This window comes from Camelus dromedarius, chromosome 14 (assembly GCF_036321535.1).
Source record: "Camelus dromedarius isolate mCamDro1 chromosome 14, mCamDro1.pat, whole genome shotgun sequence".
Classification (NCBI taxonomy): domain Eukaryota; kingdom Metazoa; phylum Chordata; class Mammalia; order Artiodactyla; family Camelidae; genus Camelus; species Camelus dromedarius.
The window spans coordinates 67,640,876-67,662,325 of record NC_087449.1 but is presented as its reverse complement, the minus strand read 5'-3'; positions in this window follow the sequence as shown (position 1 = coordinate 67,662,325).

The following is a 21,450-nucleotide window of genomic DNA, read 5'->3' as shown; positions in this document are numbered from 1 at the left end:
ACATTTTCTGGAGGTGGTGGATGTGATTAGCACCTTGATGGTATCATGATTGTTTGCATATATCCAAACTCATCAAAATACATACACTAAAACTGTGCAATATTTTTGTATATCAGTTATACCTCAATAAAGCTAAAAGATGTCCTGAAAATGTAGTGATTGAATGAATGGAAGAATTACTGAGACAAGCCATTAGTGGGCCCATTTGCTGAGTGTAGGAATAAAAGAACCCCCCACCCCGGATAGTCAGTAGACGTTCGGGTGTTTGTTTGCCCCCCCCCCCCACCAGAAACTGTCACAAAGAAGGTCTCTGTTAGGTGAGACTCTCCAGTCTCTGCAGGAGACACGACTGCCTTCCCAGGACACCCACTACGCCTAGGGGATGCTGATCGTGATAAAGCTCTTCTTTATGTTAAACCAAATCCAATGTATTAAGACGCAAAACCTCTAACGCTCAGGGAAGACATGACTATGTCATTTCATTTGTCCACCAAAGAGCAGGTCAGGCAGAAAGGTGACCGTCCTCTTCAAAATATTCTGACAACATTTCTTTTTAATTTTAATGTTACCATTTTGTCTTTCCAGAGAAAGGGTTTCTGTGTATCGACAGTGATTAAATGCCGCTGGAATCTGGGATTACGGACCCTGACTTTCTCTTTATCGGCAGGTGATGAAACGAACAGGCAGATGCAGACAAGTAATTTGAGGATTACAAAATCTATGAGCACATGGAGAAGGAAAGTGATGACCACTGGAGGGAGAGAGACAAGGGGGTGGACAAAGGCAAACCTAACAAACATTGCTTCCCCGGGACTCCAGGCTTTGGAAATGAAGATGTTGTTGCTCGTGTCCTGTCACAGCCCAGCTCAGGGGAAGAAACTCTCACTAAATGTGTTTTGAATCAGAGAGTCGATAGGTGAGCGCCTCCGCTGTGGGGCAATCTCGGGGACTGGATGAGATGATCCCCAGAAAACGTGTAGTTTCATGCCTGACACGGAGCAGGCATCACACAGTAAGTGTCGGGTAGTTTTATGTTTATCATCATCTCATCTCCAGTGTCAGTCTCATCACCTAACAACGTGGTGTAGGCAAACCGAAAGCCCTGTATAAGCCCTATGTGTTGTTGGTAATTAATTAATGCCTTCCTTTCGAACTACCGCAGATGCCTGCTTGCAAAGCTAAGCCTCCTTCTGATTTCCATTTTTGCATCCACCAGTGTCGTGGGTTGAATTGCGTCCCCAGAAGGATTTGTGTAAGTCCTCACCCCTAGGACCTGTGCACATGGCTTTAGTTAGAAACAGGGTCTTTGCAACTGTCATCAGGTGAAGATGAGGTCATACTGGCTTAGGCTGGGCTCCAGTCCAATGACTGGCGTCCTTCCAAGAAGGGGGAACTCTGGACAGAGCCAGAGACACCCACAGAGGGAAGAGGCCGTGTGAAGACGGAGCAGAGAGAGGAGAGATGCATCTGCAAACCAGGGAGCACCAAGGGTTGCTGGCAGACAACAGCGCCTGGGGGACGCAAGGAAGGGTCCCCCCCCCAGGGTCTTCAGACACAGCATGTCCTGCCAACACCTTGACTTCAGACTTCCGGCCCCCGGAACAGTGAGCGAATGCATTTTTGTCGTGAGCCACCCCGTTCGCAATTATGTTACAATGGCCGTAGGAAAGGGATGCGACAGATCATCTGGTTGACATGTACTGGCTTCTACCCGCACCTGGCGCTCGGCAGGGCATCCGGACGGAGCAGGAGAGAAAGCGCAGTAGTCCCTGCCCCCACGCCGCGTGTGCTGTGTGCCAGGTGCGCAGGGGCCCAGGAGCCCAGACAAGGGCTCAGCCGTCGGGGACCGCGCAGCAGGGGCAGGACACGAGGCACAAGTGCCCACGTGACTTGGGATCAGTCCTCTGAGAGAAGCGCAGGTGAGGAGAGGAGTCGGGGAGGGGAACTCTCCGATTGGCTGGACCAGCTGTCACTCCCTGTGCGTGGGGCTCCTTTGGGAGGGGCCACAGTCCTCGGGGACCATTAAGTCCTTCCTTTCCAAGTACTGCAGACGCCTGGTGGCAAAGCCAAGCCTCTCTCTTACCGCCACTTTTGCACCCACCAGTGGTGTGGCTTGAACTGTGTCCCCAGAAGGGTGTGTATAAGCCCCCAGCCCCCAGGACTTGTGCACATGTCTGTTGGTTAGCAACAGGGTCTTTGTCCTCTGTCAGCAGGCTAAGGGCAGCAGTCCCCGCCGGGCCTTGTTGGGTCTCAGGGGTCTCGGGTGGGGTCGTGCCTCCTTACGCGGGAAGCCTGCTTCTGTGAGGTCAAACCCCCTCCCCAAGTGGCCAGTGTTTCTCTGTTTCCTTAAACCCAGGACCCTACTGGCAAATGTAAATATCTAATGGTGTGTCCCACTGCCCACCTGGGGGTCGCACCCCTGGCAGGGAACACCCCTGTCTTCTGTGTTCCTTTGCAGCCAAGAGCCTTGTCATGTAATTTCTGCAGGCTGGTGCTTCGCACGCGCAGCGTCTCGGGAGCACGAGAGCGCATGCGTCTCGGCAGAGCTGCCCCCGTTTAGGGGGCAGATGCTGCACCACGAGGCCCTGTCTGCCTCCTGAGCAGGCTTCTCGTGTAACAAGATTAATGTAGCAAATAGCTCGAAGATTTCCAATATGGAACATAGTTTCTCAAGGCTCATTTTCATATTTCAAATCAAAAGAGGGAGTCGGCTGTTGGATTTCAACTCCCAGATTCTTATTAAAACATGTGGGCAGGCTGGCGGCCATGCGCTTATGTGGTTATAGTGTTTCTTCCCACTGAGATTTCCCTTGTTCTCAGCCAAGACAACTGCCGTCTCATCGGTCCTTGTGGCTCCGCTCCAAAGACATAGTCTCAGGTAATGGGGGGAACTATCCGACCTTCAACCAGGATGAAGGAACCCGTGATGGGTTCAGCCAGTGCTCACTGAGCACCGTGCTCCTGGGGGCTGCAGGCGCAGCAGCAAGCAAAGCAAATGATGCTCCTGTCCTCATGAAGCTTAGAGGGGACCTCAGGACCCCTGGGGAGGGAAGGGCAGAGCCCCACACTTTAAAATCAAGGTAAAGGAAAGAAATTCAGTTATTTACGTATTGCAAACCACAGGGGAAATCTTGTGTGACGTTCTCCTGGCTGCTGAGACTAGAGAGAAGGAAGGATCTTCCAAGTGGAAGGCACCGCAGAGCATCTGGGAGGCGGGAGTTAGTTAGATCTTCCTGTTGGTTCCAAAGAAGCATGGGTGGGTTAGCTAGCTCTGGCGCCAGCTTGGAACAGGTAATATGTGCACGAGGAAAGGGATTCCAACAGAACCAAAGGGCAAACATTAGGAACAAGTTTCTAGGGTGTTATTCTGGGTGAGCTGTGTGTCCATCAGCATATATGTGTGTCTGTATGTTTTGTTTTTTAACCAATCACTGCTTGACTTTATTTCCAACCAGGAACAATAACATCTGATGTCACCACATTAAAATATCATCCTGAGGGGAGGCTGTAGCTCAGTGGTAGAACACATGCTTAGCATGTACAAGGTCCTGGGTTCAATCCCTGGTTCCTCTGCTAACAAATAAATAAATAAAAATAAAACTAATTGCTTCACCAAAAAAATAACAATATAAAATAAAATGTCTTCCTGCTTAATATCAGGGGAAAAAATACATGCTGCCAGTTTAGACTTAGCTCAGTATATTATCTGGTACAGATTTCATATTCAAATTACCAAAAAAAAAATCTCTAAAAAAAAACGGAAAACACATACAAACACATGCGTACACACAGTGGGAAAAAGGTGAAGTTGCTGCATTTCTTGGCAAGATTATTAGGGAAATGTATAAACAAAACATCTTTTTCTCATATTAACATCTGAAAAGGCAAAACAAAACCCCCTAAATGTCCATATTTTGTAAAACAAAAAAAGAAGCAGCAGCAAGTGGATGTCCAGAATTCTTGTAAAAACTACTGAACAATTCCATTTCTCTTACGAAATCGCCAGGAGAGGCAGTTTCTCAGCATTTGTGCTTCAGGGCAAGCAAGCAACGTGAAAGGTGCCCGCCAAAGCAGCTGTATTTAACCGCCGAGGGCTGTACCCTGAAGATTGTCCCAGATCCAGATGCCCAGCTCTGCCTCTTTCTCTGAAGACTTCGGGCGGTGCCCCTGTAAGGATGCTCCACGAGGCATGGACCCAGCCCCCGCGGGTGGACGCGGGCACTTCCTCACTGTTTCCCCCAGTGGTTATTCTTGTGCACACGTCTGTGTGTCCCTGTGCAGATACACCTACAAGATCAAATCCTACACGCACTTGCTGAAACGAAGGGTGTATCCACCTTAAATCTTGATAGATGTCAGCAAACTGCCCTCCCCTTAAAAAAGGGTTATTCCAATTGACATTCCCACCATAAAAACAATTGTTTCTTATCATTGTTGTCAACCCAACAGATTTAAAAAAAATTCCATTTCGGGGAGGCTCCAATATTAAGAGTGAAGTTATTCATTTTTCATGTATCTAAGAGCCATGCTAGTCCCTTTTTTGTGAACTGTGTCCTCGGACGATGGCTTGAGGAACTGAGATCCCTGGTCCACCCTCCTTCGCTCTGCCACCGCCACCCTTCCCACCACAGACCTGGGTTGGTCACTCCCTGCCCTCCTGCCCTCAGTCCAGAAATTGTAGAGCTCATTTTGAAAGTACATTGGAACTAACCCTGTTCTGATGATTTTGTACCCTCCTCAAGACAGCTGACAGCCCACTGGCAAGTTCCAAGATGAAGATTTGAGCCGAAAGATCTGGAGATGATATGGGAGCCAGCCGGGAGAGGAAGGGCAGAAGGCCAGCAGAGGGCGAGGAGAGAGGGCGCAGAGCCCCGGCACAACGTGGGGACTCTGCTGGCCGCGCTGCAACGACTGCCCGCCCTGCTGACGGCTGGCACCTGGGCTGCGTGTCCGGGGTCCCACAGCTGCACCCTGCTGGCAGAGCGCGGGGCCGTCCGCCACTCAGGTCGACAAGCAGCTGAACCACAGGGCGGCACACTGACGTCCGTGGGCTGCCCGCACCACGGCAAAGCCCAGACCGCTGGGGCCACTTCCTCAGTGGATACTCGCCCAGAGGGCCGCGGGTCTCTGTGTGCCGCCCAGTGGCAGACAGCTCCAAACCCTATTGGCAGGTGGACACAGAAAAGTGTTTCTGGACGCCCGGCAGGGACGGCCAGGTGGGCGGTACTCCCCCTCCTTGCCGCCCTGGACCGCTCTCCATGGTCCTGAGTTTGTGATTCAGTTGCGGGCCAGCCTTGCTCCTGGGATGAGGCCAAAAAAGACTCCGCAAACCCAACGTAAACACTGAATCTAATGTGAACTGTAGGGTTAGGCTTCGGTTATAATAATGCATTGATATTTGTTTGTTCATTGTAACAAGTATCCATGCCAGAGAAAGATGTTACTAACAGAGGAAACTGTGGCAGAGGGGAGGAGGATACCTGGGGACTCTCTGTACTTTCTGAGCAATTTTCCTGTAAACCTAAGACTTCCCTAAGAAAACTAAGTCTGAAAAAAGACACAGAATAGTTTCGATCCAAGACATGCTTTCAGCTCCTCTTTGGCATTCATGGCATCCTGTCGGGGTGCCTGTGCCCCTTTTGGGGCAATCAGAGCAGGTTTCATTGGGCGTGGGATGAGGGCTGGGATACTGACACCCCAGCTCAAAGGCCCAGGAGCAGAATGAGAGGTCAAGGTTAATGGTCAAACAAGGGCAGCAATGAGGAAGTGAGAACAGAAGGCAGATGAGACCAGACTGAGCTCAGGACTAATGGGGGTGATGCAGATGAAGACGTACTCTGTGTGGTGGAGGGGGCTCCGGGATATGATACGCAGGCTCCCGAAGCCCCCTCGCCACATCTGCTCAGTCACTCCAAGAATGGGCAAAGGCCAGCTCCCCTTCCAGTCTCTGCCTCCCACGAAGGCAGGCCGGGCTAGCTGGGAAAGACGGTGAATGCAGTCCAGGGAGAACAGAGTGGGCCCGTGGGAAGGGGCCACTGTAGAATGACATGACCCAAGGGTTTATAGATGGACATGGGGAGGGAGAGGAGGCTTGCGAGTAAGCAGGCTGACTCAGGGATCCCGAGCAGGGGATGAAGGCTCTGCAGAGGCAGGAGAACCCGAGGGTGGGGCTGGACCAGGAGACAGATGGAGGAAGAGTGAACAAGACGGGGAGGGCGTGGGGAGCGGGATGAGCTGGAGTCGGAAGGTGGGAAGTGTGCACACTGAGACGTGAACCTGGCCCGGAGAAGCTCTGACCTTTTCCCTCGGCTCCCGGGAGGTGATCTCTAAGATCCCACTGTCCTTGTGCACCTGGGGGGCTTGGCCGCCAGACAGTCTAACAATGTGATTTAGGGTGGGGGCTTTGGGTCACGAGGTATCAACCTGACCTCAGCAGGGGCTGGAGCCTGAGCTCAGCCACGTGGTTGACCAACCAGAGCTGTGCGACTGCATGGCACCCAGTAAAGACTCTGGACACCAAGGTTTGGGGGCCCCCGGGTTGGCAGTGCCCTCCGTGTTATTGTCGCATGTCATGTCATCACAGGGAGGAGTTAGTAGGGTCCATGCCCCCAGTGGAAGCTCCTGAGATGTTCCTGAACTCTGCCCTACGCACCCCTTCCCTTGGCTGATTTTAATCTGCACCTCGCACTGAGATAAACCATAACCAGCAGTCTAACAGCGCTCAGGGGGCCCTGCAAGCCCAGTGAGTTCTCAAGCCTGACGGTGGCCCCAGGGACCCCCAAGCTTGCGTTTAGCATCAGATGTGAGGATGGTCTTGGGGACTGCTCCCTAACATTGCAGCAAGCAGGCCAAAATGGGGTCCAGTCTGGGAAGCTGGGGGATGCTCGCCAGCACGGGGCACCAGTGAGGTGGTGAGGACGTCAGCTGGGACACGGTGAGTTTGAGGTGCCCATGGGGCATCCTAGGAGTGATACTCAGAGGGAGCAAGGAGCAAGCGGGTCTGTTCATTCATCCTCCATCCATCAGTCATCAAGGACAGGATGTACGGCCAGGACCCACGCTACACACAGCGGTCTCCATGGGAATGAAAGACACATGGGGCACTCTCTCTCTGCACATGGACAGACAAGCCAAAATGACACAAAATTCAGATATGGCGGAAATGGAGGAAAAGGACGGGGCTCAGTGAGATATGGACAACGTCTTGGAGAATGAGGTCAGCTGACTGAGAGCCAGACTAGCCAGGTGGGAGGGGGGTCAGAATTCCATGCTCCCAGGAAATGGTTCAGGAAGGTCTGGGCACAGGGAAAGCTTGGAGCACTCCAGGAACAGAAAGAGCCGTGTTCTTAGAGCCAGTGAAACAGTGTTTCCGGAAAGATCCAGGGAGTAAATACATGAGGTTTTGCAGGGCATGGGGTCTCTGTTGCAACTAATCAGCTCTGCCCTGGTGGCGCGGAAGCAGCCAGAGGTGACACACACACGGGTGGGTGTGCTGCCTGCCCATCAAACTTTACATACAAAAGCAAGTGGTGGCCACATCTGGCCAAGTATTCCCTAGTCTAAGGTTCCAAAGCTAGTGACAAGCCTGGCCGGGACACCTCGTGAGCTTTATCCAGCCGTCCTGACACTGTATCTCCCCCGCCCTCTCCCCCGGGGCTGGAATCCTCGGGACCCACAGGTGTTTATCTCAGATCGCTCTCTCACTTACTCCGCACCCTGTTTCACAAACTCGACCAAAAACCGCGTAGCCCTGGGTGCAGGCCCCCCAGCTGAGTGCCCCCCAGCTCCCCACACCTGGGCTCTGACTGGTCCACAGCGTTAAGAAGCCACAGCCCCCCGTCTCATAAGTGGTGCCATGAACTCGGGGACCCAGACTCCAGACCTCACATCTTCCCGTTAACTTTCATCCTGTTAGAATCGATTCTATCACTTGAAGCTGTCAGGGTTGTTTTAAATCCTGGTTCTGTCACCTGAAATTCTGTCCCTGCTTTGAGCTCTCACCGGAGGCCACGTGGGAGGAGGCTGGGAGCATGGGCTCAGGGCCGACCACCAGAGTTAGCATCCTGATACGTGCTAACATGGGAGATCTGTGGCCCGCAGCAGGTTACTCCCCTTTCCTGTACCTCAGTTTCCCGGGCTGTGAAGAGGGGTGGCACCCCTCCCTCATAGGCGTGTGTGAGCACTGGAGGGAAACACACGAGGGGCTTGTTAGACGTGGAAGGTTTAAACCAGGCTTGGCTCTAAGAGAGAACTCTCAGCATGCACACTGATATTGGCATCCCCAAAGCCCAAATCTGCCTGCGACCAGGTCGCCAAAGAAAAAACGACTTCAGCACTAGGCTGAGGTTAGAGCCCAGCAGCATCGCACTAGGGACCTCCCTTCAAAGAATGAGCCCGCACTCCCCAGGTGCCATCAGTCAGCCGGTACAGACTGCGTCTGACTAGCGCCCTAAAGAAGAAGGGAACGGGGTGGAACTTGAGTGAGATTCCCTGGGGAAGGACTAAACTCACGACCCTGACCTCACCTGGGGTCCTGGCTTCTTAGGGTGAGGCCTGGCCTCTCCTCCCGGCCTCTTTAAAATGCAAACACACATGAGCTTAGAGGATGTCAGTGAGACCAGCAGTAGCTCACACTCGCTGTGGCCTCACTACACGCCAGGCACAGGCAAACACTTGGGACTTGGAAACTCACTTAATTCACCGTCACCCAAAAGGCGGGTATTGATGTCACTCTTCTGAGCTCAAGGGGCCACTCAGAACCTCAGTTTCTTCATCTGTCAAGTGGGAATAATACAGCATCAGTGCCACCGGTTATCCCACACCCCGGCTGGGGGGGTCCTGCACCCTCCGAGACGCCTCGTGCCTCTCAGGAGCATCAGAGTGCATCAGAAGACCCCCTGGCCTGACGCTCCGAGGCCACCCCATTTCTGGAGGCAGCAGGGCTGGGAGGGGAAGCTAGCCGAGAGAGGAGCACATGGAACCCAAACTGTGCCGCCGCCTCCCTCACTGCGCCCCAGGCTAGAGCTGCGGCCTCAGTCTCAGCAAATCGGACAATCAGTAACCTCCCTAGAGCATCCAGGCCTTGACAATAGCAAAGCGCCTTCACGCCGGAGATCTCAGTATTAGCCCGAGCGTGGAAGCCGGGCTTTGTGTGGTCGGATGTAACTGGCTTTTGGAAGGAGGACTGGAAAGACTGATGAACGGCCCCGTCTCTCAGCCCCCGCCCGGGGGCACTTGCGTGGGACCCAAAGAATCAGCGGGTCCCCGTTCTCTGCCTGAGCTGAGGCTCCCGGAGATGGAGAGGGACACTTATTTGTCTCTGACAGAGGCAGGAACTGGCTGTGCTGGGTGAGCGATGTGATCGCTCACTCCGCTCACACACCATTAATCCAGCAGCCGCCCGGCCTGGGGGGAGACGGGAAGGCTCAGGACGGCTCGGGTCACCTTTCCCATCACAGAGTCCTCAGCCAGACTGGGGCAGCTGCCACCTATGCCAGTCCACCTCTGGCCAAAGTTCAAAGAGAACACAACAGCCAGGATGCAGGTAGGCTTGGGGGTGCCCACTGGGAGCTGAGGTGGGTGGAGGAAGCGGGGAGAGGAGGGGAGTCATTTAAGTTGAAGACAGGGACATCCTCGCCCCACATGCCATCCCAGCCAGCCTCACACCGGACAGGGCCTTCCTCCTGCACCCACTTGACCCTCAGCAGAGGGAAGACAGGGTGGGTAAGGCTGGGACCCTGGGGTCCGCAGGCAGCCCTGGAGTGTGGCGACAAGGGTTATGACCTGGGTGTCCCTGCAGACACGAATGCAAATTCAAGCTCTGATACTTGCAGCTGGATGGCAGGACTGTGACCCCCAGTTCTCTCGTAGCTAGAGTTGGGGGAGGGGAGGGTGGCCCTGCGACAATGCCTGAAACACACTTGGCGCAGCCCCTCGGGGGTGCCCCGCCCCATCCAGGCACGGGAGCGGGGAGATAGCTGAGGGTCACATGACTCAGCAGTGTCTCGGCTTTCCAGGCAGTGCAACCGGGCTGGGCGTCACAGGAAGTGTGGGATCCCTGTGGACGGAGGGCGCCCCTAGCTGGACACAGCGCCTGCAGGGGACAGCAGTGCGAGTGGGATAAATGGCTGTGGAAATGGGCCAGGCTAACCCAGGGCTCTGCCTGCTGGACAGATGAGGGACCAGATTTGGAGGAAGAATCTTCCAGAAAAATTTTTAAAAACCCAAGGTCAGGCAGTCCTTTGGGGGCATGAGACTCAGTTTCCCCAGTGGTCCTCCAAGGAAAGGGTTTAGGCATTGGGTCTACCAGGGGCCAGCTCTAGATGCTGGGAAGTGTTGGTGGGAATCAGGACTGTGTTTCCAAAGCGGGAGGTTTGGGTGTGAGCCCCGACCCCTGAGCCATCCCTGCAGAGCCGTTCCAAGTGGGGACGGTGACAAGGACGCCTTCACAAAGGCAGCTGCCTCCTTCTGAGTGTTCACTGTGTGTCATGTCCCAGGCTCAGCATTCTCTGACCTGGACAGCAGTCCGGCAAGCAGGCATTGTCACCCCTGCTTTGCATGTAAGGAAACTGAGGCTCAGAGAAGTCAGGTGCCTGTCCCAGGTCACACAGCTGGGGCGGGGGGGGGGGCAGAATTTGAACCCAGGTCGATCTGAGATTGCATCTCACAAACTGCAGACATGCATGTCCTTCTCTTCCCAGGGAGTACTGACCCTCTGACCTTCTCTAAGACACTGAGGGTAACCAGGCTGCAGCATCACCTTACACCTCAGACCACTGAGAACGGCAATTAATTGCTGATGTAAATGGGGGTTTACCAGGTGCCGGAGACTGGTCCAAGCACCTCCCTTTTCTGCATCACACCATCCTCACAACAACCCTCAGAGATGGGTACTGTAAGCACCTCCATTTTGCAGGTGAGGAAACTGAGGCAGAGCAGTCAGGGCTGCGCCCAAGCATACCCAGCTCGTCAGTGGTAGCGAGCCTGACCATGTAGCCCCTGCCCAGAGTGGAGTCCGCTGGAGCTCAGGTACAGCTGAGGACCACTCCCAGGCATCCACGCCTCCAAACCCAGCCTCTGAAAAGGCACGGACCAGAATGAGCTGACATATCCATGGGGCCCTGAGAAAATGATTAATGAGACCCAGGCTGGGAAGATAAGAGGAATAATGCACTGTCTGAACGTGCTGTTCCCTGCTGGCTGTGGGGTGCAAATGAAGAGGGTGCATCCAAGCCACAGGAGACAGGAAACGTACCCCACTCCTCCAATCCCCACAGATCTTACAGCTGGTCTGGGGTCTCCACAACTCCCAGTACCCTTCCACCAAGATAATCTCTGGCGGGGACCTGATCCAGAAACACCACCTGAGTGCACGGTGGAGGCAGGCTGCTGGGAAGCGTTGCTAGGAGACCGGGGGGGGCGGGGGGCATCAGAGGACCCAGGGCTCCACAGAGCATCAGCAAGCAGCTTGGCTGGGTCCAAAACTGCAGGAGCGTAAGTGATGGACAACTCTCTCGGAATTTGGAATTTCGAAGGGCTGGATCCTAGCTGACATTGACAAGGGCTCAAAGGATAATTTGAAATCTAATTGCTGGGTGTTTTGGTTTGGTATTAGAGCTGGTCCACTTGGTAAATATCAAGGAGCTGGATGCCTTCCCTGATCCTCTGGGCAAAGTTTAGTGGCGCTGCCCTGGCAGTGAACAAAGGACATGCAAAAGCCAGAGAGAGGGAGGGAGGGGAGAGAGAGAAGGACAGAGAGGGAGGGAGGGAGAGGAAGTGGGAGGGTGGAAGAGGGAGGGGGAGAGAGGGAGAGAGAGCGCACTCTCCCAGGAAGGGGAGGGGGAGGGGACAGGGAAGCCACCAAGCCAAGACCCTTCAAGATGTGTCTCCTCACGTGGACACAGTCCATGTTCTATATGGGAAACCAATGTTCCGAGGGCCTGGCTCCGTGGTGGTCTCTGCTTCTGTCCTGCTCGCTGGTCACCCAGCCCTGCCTGTTACTACTCAGTCTCCTAGACAAAAAGAAGGGGCGAGACCCTGGTGGAAGCAAATGTACTACTTCTCGGGCCGCAGGAGTGTAAGGAGGGACCGGAGCTGAGGGAGAAGGGGTGGGAGTTAGCTTTATGCTCTGGCAGGGGAGAGGAGTGGGAGGGGATTTGCACAACGTGTCCGCAGTAGGAAACAGCTTTATCACATTTGCATCTCGGATGGAGCACCCAGAGTCATCTGAAAGGAAGAAATGAGAAAGTTGGATCCTTATCTTGTACTTATACCAAAGGAAATCACAGCGGTATCAAAGAGCTTTAGGAAAGGAGGGAGGGAGAAAGGCTATTGAAATATTTGAAGAAATCATGAGTGTTTTTCAAAACAGGAATAATTCTAGGACGGGGAAAGACCCTTCTAGCAAAGATACAAAATCTAGGTGCCCCAAAAAGATAAATGTTAAAACAACTACATAAAGATGAAACTTTTCTGCTAGATAAAAGCTACCATAAAGAGAGTTTTGTTTTGTCTTGTTCCCTAAGGATAAACCACAAAAATAACTGCAAGTCTTATAAACATACTTAATTTTTTTATCACATAAAGAGTTCCTATAAAAATAAGTAAGAAAAAAGTCCAGTAGCCCTCATAGAAAATGATAGCTCACAGAAAAGGAACTATAAATGGCTTGGAAATACATGAAAATATGATGAACCTCACTCAGAATAAGATAAAGAGAAATAAAACTAGAGCAAGATAACATTGTTCATTCAGCAGCTTGGTAAAGATCAAGAGTTTGATAGAGCCTGGTTGAAGCGGCTGTGGGGATACAAAGGAGCTCATATATTGCCGCTGGAACTATAAATTAGAACAGATTTTATCAATTGTGATGGAACGATATCCACCAAAATTCCAAATGCATGTTCTGTTTGATTCAGCGATTTCACTTCCAGAAAGTTACCCTGCAGACACAATCCGGACATCTGAAATCGAGTGTGACTAAGACGAATTATGACACCATTGTTTTAACGAACAAAAATGTGGAAATCGTCTCTGTGTTCATCAATAGAAGACTGGTTATTTAAACAACCATCATCAGATTAGCATCCAGAATATAATGCAGCTAGTTTTTTTTTAAAGAATGGATAAAGAAAGGACACTCAAAAACACCTCTGTTTTATTTATGTGCATATGCATGACTGGGACAGTATGCTGTATGCCAGTAATTGACTCATTGTAACTGACTACACTTCAATAGAAGGAAAAAATAAATAAAATAGGAAAAAAATTAAAAGAAAGGATGCTCAAAAACCAATGTCCAAGATATGTTCTGCCACGTGCAGAACATTGTATAGAAAATGCCTCTGTTCCTGTGAGATAGGGATGTGCATAAATGCAGGGAGGATCTCCATTAACTCATAACTCTTAGTAAATTAAAATTTAATACAGGCAAGTCCTCTATTTCCAAACACTAAAACCCCAAGGAATCTCACAACATATATGCCAATCTACCTTTAAGCTTACAGATTTTTGGAAATGTGATTTATGAAAAATTAAGTGCTAATATTCCCAGCTATGGTTGCTTGGCATACGATTAGAATGACCTGATTATTTTTAAAGTGTGTGAAATTTGTCCGTACAACCATCAGGGCCTGGTGCTTTCTTTGTGGAAGATTTTTTACTTCTCATCTAGTTTTCTTAATGTCATAAGACCCCTTACAATGCTATAAGCTATTTCTTCGTGATTCTTGAGTCAACGTTGATTCCCACTTAGTACCAGCACACAGTGTGCCTGGGATCAGGACACAGTCAGAGAGCCCACCAGCGAGAGAGGAAGCCACAGCCCCCAGCTCCTTGTCCACTGCTTCCTCGGCCTGGGTGGCCCAGCCTTGCAGGTGTTTCACTACCTGCCATGAGTCACACTGTCCAAAGTTCACTTCTCCGAGTGTTCAGAGTCCATCAAAACAAGGATGGACCGTGGCTTCAGCTTCTAGAACACAAATCTCAGCCAAAATATTCATGGCTGTGCCCTCCCAAATACGTGATCAACCACCATCACATGAAGAGTGCTGGTTCCATCACTGAGTTCATTCACTTGGGGCCCATAGTCTGATATGACATCCCTATGGGGGTCGGCCTTCCTATTCCCATTCCACCAGGGGTCCCAGAGGATGGTCCAAGGCCAAAATATGGCACATTTTGTATTTGGCCTCCTTACCCACTTTTCCACACCCACCAACTATATAGCACAGCAGGTTTCATTCTCTCCTTTATGGGACCTTTTGGCTCCTGGAAGGATGTGCATTTGAGACCCTGAGCAAGGTTCCAATCCAAGGACGGAAGACTGACTTCAGATGGGAAATGGGATGAATCTTTGATTACTTCCTACTTCAGGATGTATCCTCTGTCTTGGGCTGTGGGGACCCTCTGGCCCTCAATTTCATCCCACTGGTTTTCCACACACCAGAGTCCCCCAGGTTTACAAAACCATCACCCCTTCTCAACACCCCTCATGGGATGTTGAGAAAGTGAGGAAGGGTCAGTGGTTCAGCAGAGGGAGGGACAGCTCCTAAGGGGCATTTCAGAGACTCTCCCTGGGGGAGCCAAGCCCCGTGGGGACACTAGCAAGGACACAGATAGAGAGATGAGTCAGGAGCAAGACAGCAAAGATCAGGCTTGCTGCTTCGTCGGCGGGAAGATCATGGCTGGGTTTCCAACGTTCAGGCTGTCTTGATCGCATCCATGGCTCTGGGACCAGCCCACCTCAGTTCAGTACTGGCTTGGCCACTGCCCGGCCAGGTGGCGCTGGACAACCCAACTTCCTTCTCTCTCTGTGCCCCACTCTGCTCATCTGGAGAGTAGGGTAATGGTGTTCTGTACTGGGGATGTTTCAAGCATATCACGTGTAATACATACAGTAGCCAAGACATAGAAACAACCTAAATGTCCATCCACAGATGACTGGATAAAAAGCTGTGGTATATTTATACAATGGAATACTATTCAGCCATAAAAAATGACAACATAATGCCATTTGCAGTAACATGGATGGACCTGGAGATCATCATTCTAATTGAAGTGATCCAGAAAGAGAAAGAAAAATACCATCTGATATCACTCATATATGGAATCTAAAAAAGAAAAAAGACCCTAATGAACTCATCTACAAAACAGAAACAGATTCACAGACATAGTAAACAATCTCTTGGTTACTGGGGGGGAAGGGGGTGGGAAGGGATAAATTGGGAGTTCGAGATTTGCAAATATTAACAACTAAATATAAAAACAGATTTAAAAAAACAAATTTCTTCTGTTTAGCACAGGGAGCCATATTCAATATTTTGTAGTAACATAATGAAAAAAGAACATGAAAATGAATGTATATGTGTATGTATGACTGAAACACTATGCTGTACTCCAGAAACTGACACAGCATTGTAAACTGACTACACTTCAACTGAAAAACAAAGAGAGAGAATCTGAGGGACCTTCCATGGCCACCAAGCCCAGAAGAGGCTGAGTGGTGGTTTGAACCCAGGGTCTGCGCCGGGTTAGAGACCCTCTCCCACTGGTTACTTTCCCTCAGGGCACCAGCTGAACAAGCCAAGCTTCAGGATGGGGCACGCCAGACACGGAGCCCCCCAGGAAGGGGCAATAGTGTCGCTCTTTCCAATGGCAGTCCTTCCTCTAAGCCTCCTGGGGAAACCCCTCTCCTCTCTGAACCCAGGCCCTCCCGGCCAGTCCCCTCAAGGCTGGTGCCCACCGGAGTGACCATCGGCTCGAGAGCTGCAGAGCGCCCCAGCCAGCCCCTGCAGATCCACCCCGGGCCCGTGCACGGGCTGCTCCTTCTCGCTAAAACCTTCTTCCCATGGGCCTTCTCCCAGCTGCCCATCCTGGCCGGTCCGGGCCGAGGGCCTGGGTCACCTGGGTGGACCTTCCCTCTCCTGACCTCACGAATCCCAGTACTCGGCTCTGTGCTCCCCTGAGCCCGTGCCACTTGCTGGAGTTGTCCTGACTGTTTCATAGTCTGCCTCTCCCACGGGAGTGGAAGCTCCCTCCCCAGGCTGGGGGTCCCATCTGTCATCATTACTCCTGTGTACCCTGCACCCAGGACTGTGCCTGGCACACAGCAGGTGCTTGGCTAAGGACGTGGAATGATCAGAAGCTTTCTGCGGTCCAGAGGCCACGTGCCCTCGATCACCTGTTCCCACACATGAGCCAGGGAGGCCCACTCGCCTGGGGACTGCATCCTGCTGGTCTGTCTTACGGCGGACCGGAGAACCAAGGTGCCTACTTGCAGGGAGATGCATGTGGATGCGTTCCGGCCAGGCAATTACCCCAGGAGATAACATTGATTAGCACATTAATAAATAACATTGCTATTAAAAGAGAGTCTCGGTGGCCGGGAGATAATTGCCTTGGGCAGGGACAGCCTCCACAAGCCCCCGTCCTCCTGCCTTCAGTCCCCGTAAACCTTACCAAGTATGCTCCGTGCAGCCCCGGGCTGCCCGGGGAGGCAGGAGGCCTGAGCTGGGCTTGTAAAAAGGACAGAATGACCAAGGGGACAGAATCTGAATGATCTCCTGGCACCCTGATGCCAAACCTCACGAGGAGGGGCCTGGGCCGTCCCTTAGTCTGTTCCTGGCCAGCCGTGCCACCGTGATGGTGCCAAATGGAGTGACTTAAAACAGCAGAATTGGATTCATCTCACAGTCTGGAAGCCAGAAGTCCAAGATGAAGGTGGTGCAGGGCTGGCTCCCCTGGAGGCTCCGAGGGAGACTGTCCCAGGCCTCTCCCCGGCTTCCAGTGCCCAGCTGGCGACTGTGAGATTCTGGGCTTCTAGAAGCATCACCTGGATCCCTGCTCCGCGTTCACGTAGCATCTTTCCTGTGTGCGTGTTTCTGTCCAGAGTTCCTTTTATAAGGATGCCGGGCATGTCGGATACGGGCCACCTGACTCTAATACGACCTCCTCTTCGCTAATTGTATCTGCAAAGACTCTGTCCCCAAATAAGGTCACGTCTGAGGTGCTGGGAGTTAGCACTTGAACGTGTGAATTTGAGGGAAGACATAATTCGACACGTAACAGTCAGTAACGCAAGCCTTGGCCTCAAACTCACCTGGAGGCGAGAACTCACGGCCCAGGGTCCCCCTGACCTGTGGCTTTGACCCGATGGCCCCGTTCCATCTGTCTCACCCCCACAAGTCACCGGGCACCTGGCCCTTGGCTCTGAGTGCCAGCCCCTGTCTCGGGCTGCCTCCTCCCACCTGCTGTGGCCAGATCTGTCCCTGGGGGAGGCGGGGAGCATGGTGTCAGAAGCTCAGATGGGCATGGGTTCAAATCCCACCTCCTCCACTGCCTTTACCTTGACACCGGCTCTAGGAAATATGCTGAGAAACCAGGATAAGTGCTTCTAGATTTAACCTTGTACTTTAGCCTAGCTGAATGAACGCTTCACCACATGCTCCATTCTGGGATCCGAATTTGTGTGGAAGCCGTCCTTCACCTACCTTGTTGGGAACACAGAGTTTCTGTGTTGGGGAGACAGGCACACCTATATATATAAGGTGTGACTCCGGGCATAGCATCCCACTTCCCTGAGCTTCAGAATCCTCAGGGGGCAGTGAGAAGCACCCTCCCCCTTGTCCTGACCCCTGAGGACTCACGGCTCAGGTCCATCTGGGCTGGACGGTCTCTGACCACCCCTCCAAATGCACGAGTCACTATGTCCCCCTCTATAGAGCAAACATGCACATTAGTGCATCCCTTGGGGAACATTCTGGGCTCCTGCTATGTGCTAGGCAGAGCCCAGAGTCAGTTCTCTCTCCTGCTTCCGGCCACACCTGTACCAGCAGTCAGAGCCTCGTGGTCCTGGGGGCAGGTAGGGGGCCTTGCCTGATAATGTCCCGTGCATCACAGCCTTGAGTAGGATCGTGCAAGCGCTCCCTCTCTCCCTCTCTCATTAGCCTGCCTCCTCTCCTCCAGGGAAGTTTAGTCCACTCCCCACCCCATGTCACAGTGTGCAAACAGCCTTGTCTCTTCCAGAAGCCACCTCCTACCCGGGTGCCCAGCGACTTGTCCTGCACACACACAGGCATTAAACGCAAACAAGCCTTCATGATTATTGCTATTACCATAATTACTAGGGAAATTAGCCATACTGAGCTGCCTGCAGCCCCGCCCCGGGGACCCATGTGCAGCCCGGCCGCAGCACCGCCTGGCCCTCTTCCCACCCGGACACCAGAGCCAGCCCCCCGGGCTCTGGGCCCACCCTCCACCCCCTCCTCTAGCCCTGACTTGCAGCAACAATCAGCCACTGCGATGACGGAGAAGGGAGTCCTGGTTCTGTGTGACGAGTACGGAAAACCAGCCCAGTGAGGCAGGGAGAACCATCACCATAGACTACAGATGGGGCCCCCGCCCTCTGAGGGCGTAGACAGCTGGCTCTCAGGCAGGACCAGTGGGCTGACTCCTAAGCCCTGTTCTCACCTATGACCCTTGCTTGCCCCGCTGTCAGGACAGCCCTGCAGGGCAGACGGTCCCCCCACTTCTCAGAGCCCTAGAGCAGGGCCCTGCAGCCAAGGCTCGGTGACAGCTGGCCCACAGCAAATCGTTCCAAAGCCAAGACCAGGACCCGGGTCCTCTCTGCAAAGCTTGGGCCTTTCCACCCATGTGCTCCTAAGATGATAAAACGCCCCGCCCCACCCCCACCCTGGACGGTGACGTCCCCTGCCCGGCCACCCCGCTTCCGCTGAGAGTCCTCCCTAGTGTCTCATAAGGGCTGTTTCGTGGTCCCCCACTTCGCATTCAAGGCCCAGCCTCCAGAGGTTCCAAGTAATTTAATTACACACGCCTCCCGGACGCCTGTAACCATAACAGGAGCTCTTCATCCCTGACCAGCCCCAGGACCCCGAGGGAATGACAAAGCCCTCTACAGTGGCCGTTGACAGGGGCCAGTCCCTGGCAACCACGTCGGTGGCTGGGTCACAGCCGTTTAAGCTCTGGGATGCGGAGGCCCAGGTGTGGGGTTTTAATCACTCACTTGCCACTTTCCACGGGCCTGGCAGGCGACCTTACGTCACCTAACAACAGGGGGGTCTGGCCAGACCTTGTCCCAGCCCCTCTTGGGGGCTCCGTGAGCTGGCCTGACAGCAGCACCGCGGGGAGGGACGGAGAGGCACACGGAGACTCCGCCGAGGCCGGCAGGGCAAGGCAGGGCCGGCGGGCAGACCCCCGGCTTTCCCGCCCAGGGGCAGCGGGCAGACCCCCGGCCTCCCCAGCCCAGGGCTGGCGGGCAGATGCCCCAGCCTCCCCGCCCAGGGCCGGTGGGCCCGCACCTCCCCGGGGCCCGGCTGCTGTCCTGTTGGGCTTCTTTCCCTTGTTTGTTTTCAGAATCTCTGGCTCTCGCTGAGGAGGCTGTGCCGGGGGAATTTAACCTTCTCATTAGCACCTGCCTCTCTTCCACTTCGCAGAGCTGTGGGAGGTGGGAGGACAAACGGGGAGGGGCAGATGTGCCCGGTGGGGGTGGCAGCCCTCCCATCAGCCTATTCAGGAGCCCACAAGTGTCCCCATTTTACAGGTGGACACGCTGCACACACACACAGGCTAAGTACCCCCTCCCCTGCACCCCGGCCCGGACTCTCACAGCCAGAGCAGCCAGAGCGCAGCCGCTGGCTGCAGATCTGGGCCTCGCCAGGCACTGGGTAGATGTTTTCCAAAACATGTATCCTCCCCGCCAGAGCATCCCCGAGGGCACTCCTGCTCCCGCCCACCTCCTCTGAGCGCTCCTGTCTCAACCCTGCTGTCATCCATACAGACAAGTGTGACCCTGCAGGGGGCTGAGAGCCCTCGTTCTGGGCAGGGAGGGCCCTGGTGTCCCTTCCCAGGACCAGCTGTGGCTCAGAGGACCCCACCTTCCAGACTGAGCATAAGCCAGCCGGGGAGGGGGGCCAGGGAGGCCAGGGGGCCTTCATCTTGCCGGTGGATCAGAATCTGCGGGGTTTGGCCTGAATGTGCCCACCTCACTGAGGCAGCCAGACACAGCCACCCTCTCAGCTCCCCTCTGGCCTCACAGCCGGGTGTTTGACAGTCGAACTGAAACTGCCCAGGAAAACAAACACTGATCTATAAAATATGAATGAAGGGTTCAATAAAGCCTGTAGTTGAGCAAAGTGGGTTTGTGCACTCGCCAGAGTGTAGACAGAGACAGGACGTGGAAGCATCATGGCCTGGAGGGAAACATAGCCCCGAGGACCAGCTCCCCTCCCCCCGGTCGTGGGCTGCTAGAAGGGCTGTGCGTCCATGCTTGCAAACATGTGCACGTGTGTCCATGGGCGTGTGCTGCGTGCCTGTTTACACGGGGACACACGCATGTGTGTGCTTGCACCTCTGTTCTCACGTGGTGGGGGGAGGCACACGCACCATGTGCTTCTTTCTTTCCCTCCCAGGTGTCTGCTGAGCACCTGCCACATCGGGGCACAGAGAGGGAGCTGGGGATCCAGAGGTGGCATGTCCCCGTCAAGCACACGGGAGCGTGTGGTCTGCAAGGAGAGAGAGGAGGTAGTGGGGAGTGGCGTCGTGGCATGGAGAGCCACCCCGGGATCTACGAACACGCACCCACCTGCTCTGGGGGCCGGGAGGGAGGGCCACTCGGAGGACAGAATGGCATCCTCTGAATAGAATGCAAACCCTGTGCCTTATCCATCTCGGAGGCTCAGTGTCCTGTGGGTGGGTATTTGTTGAGCGAGTGGCTCTGCAGGGACAGATGGGAGAGACCCCGAGCTCGGGGAGCCCCAGCCCACAGCAGCAGCATGGAACCCCATCTCCCGAGCTGCCTGCCTAAGCAGGAACATGTCCCCAGATCACGAGTGATAGCCACAGGTTACCTTGTCCAGTACCTTTTCCTGCTTCATCACATCCGAGATGCCTGGTTGTTTTTTACACAAGGAGTAACTCGGTATGCGGATTTTGGGTCCTTCTCCTCTCTCTGAACCAGGAACGTTTCCACCCCAGCCAGTGAGTCGCGTGCAGGTTCCTGAGAAGCCAGCGACCAGCAGTGATGACCGCAGTGTCTGGGCTGAGACAGGCTAGACCAGACCTCGACTCCCCCCCCCCCTCGCAGGGAGGGCCTAGGACAGTGGATCACCTCACACAGGATCACCTTCTTCACCTGCGAAACAAGGAGAAGACCACAATCTCACAGACGGTGCTGAGGGTTAGACGGGACCTCGCGTCTGTCAGGCAGGGCCGTTTACGCTGCCGTAACAGGAAACTCCCAGCGGCTCAGCCAACAGAGCTGACTCCCACCTAGGTGTCCTGTCCATCCCGGGTGGAGAAGGGGCGACGGGTGGGGCTCATCGCATCGCAGGGCCTCAGAGAGACCCACACCCACCCCAGAGGCTGCTCCCACAGTTCCAGAGGCTGAGAAGAGAAACCACAATAGGCCATGTGCTGCTTCTTAAATCCCAGAAA